The 1,486-nt window shown below is 39.0% G+C and overlaps 1 protein-coding gene across 1 annotated transcript in view; it reads right to left on the minus strand.

The window, feature by feature from the left end:
• The window catches only part of LOC111743458 (intersectin-1-like), a 20,856-nt gene that overhangs the window by 8,716 nt on the left and 10,654 nt on the right, over nt 1-1,486 (minus strand). The window lies entirely within an intron of this gene.

Consider the following 1,486-nt stretch of genomic DNA (forward strand, 5'->3'; position numbering starts at 1 on the left):
ATACATACATACATATATACATACATATATTCCAGTATCTACTTATATATAGTTAAAAACGTTTACCCTGTTTATATCTATCATTTGTCTTTCACATTGTTCATTATCTTTTGTTACACAGAAAATTTTAGGAAATGTGGTTGTGCAAATACTCTATTGACGCATTCTTGGTATGCAAGATTCCAGCAATACAGAAGTGTGTAGAGCATGCCCTGCCCCAGAAGTAACCATGACCACAGGCCAAAGGGCATCCCTCTAGTTTCCTTTAGAACAGTGGTCCCCAACCTTTTTGGCACCAGGGACTGGTGCTCCTGTGAGAATCTAATGCCTGATGGTCTGAGGTGGAGCTGAGGCGGTGATGCCAGCCCTGGGGAGTGTCTGCGAATACAGATGAAGCTTTGCTTGCTTGCTCGCCGCTCACCTCCTCCTGTGCTGCCCAGTTCCTAACAGGCCATGGACCCGGGGTTGGGGACCCCTGCTTTAGATGTTCTACATACATTTAATAGTCACACATAGAATTTTTCTTCTGCTTTGCAAAACAGATCAATCTGTAGGATTGCTCATGAAGAGTTATTGTTTTTAATTTATTAGCATTTTCCGGATGTCTCTCCATGCTAATCGGTAAACGCTTGAAAATTGAGGATAATGGAAGCCAGGCTCCACAGAGAAGGAAGTTATAACTATATGAGAAGTGGGAAGGCTAGGACATAGAATCTGTCTATCTTTTGAAATATTTTATAGTACAGATCTACCATGATTTATGTAACTACTCTCCTTAATGAGCATCCAGGTCGTTATGAGAATTAAAGATTTCTTTTAAAGTTGCTACAACCTCAAATTCTTTAAGGTCCTGTCTTTGGTACCATGCTAAGAATTTCTCCACCTCGGTGTTATAAAAAATATTTTTAATCTTAATACTTTTATGGTTTCCCACATGTGTCTTATCACTGGCTACCTTTTAAAATTCTTTTCTTAGTTCTGCTAGTTTTCAGTTCATTCTCTTGGGTTCTCTGAAGGGCAGCAATCATATTTCTGCAAATAATGACACCTTTTTTCCTTTTGGATATTTGCGCCTCTCAGTTTTCTGATCTTTGTTTTTCTCTCCATCAGCTATTTCTAGAACACCTGTTTTAAAAGTCTGTTTCCAATTTCAATGTGTGATTAAATATTGCGGGAAATAAAAAATGGCGTGGAGCTAGTTGAATAGTAACTGTCGAGTTGGAAGAGAGGACACATTAGGTGAAAAGCTTCTTTCAACACTAATTCTTTAACCGAGTCAATGTGGGCAGAGTGTATTTTGTGAGGTTGAGCTGGGGTTGGAATGAGACAGCTTACACGGGAGGGAGATTTGATACATATAAAAGGTTCGAGCAAATTCATAAACATATTGAGGATAAGGAGAGCCTGGCTTCTCATAGAGAAGGGAGTTATAAATATATAAAAAGAGCGAAGGCTAGAATAGGCTCTACGGTATTAGATTAGAACA

The sequence above is a fragment of the Pteropus vampyrus genome, unplaced genomic scaffold, assembly GCF_000151845.1.
Source record: "Pteropus vampyrus isolate Shadow unplaced genomic scaffold, Pvam_2.0 Scaffold114, whole genome shotgun sequence".
Classification (NCBI taxonomy): domain Eukaryota; kingdom Metazoa; phylum Chordata; class Mammalia; order Chiroptera; family Pteropodidae; genus Pteropus; species Pteropus vampyrus.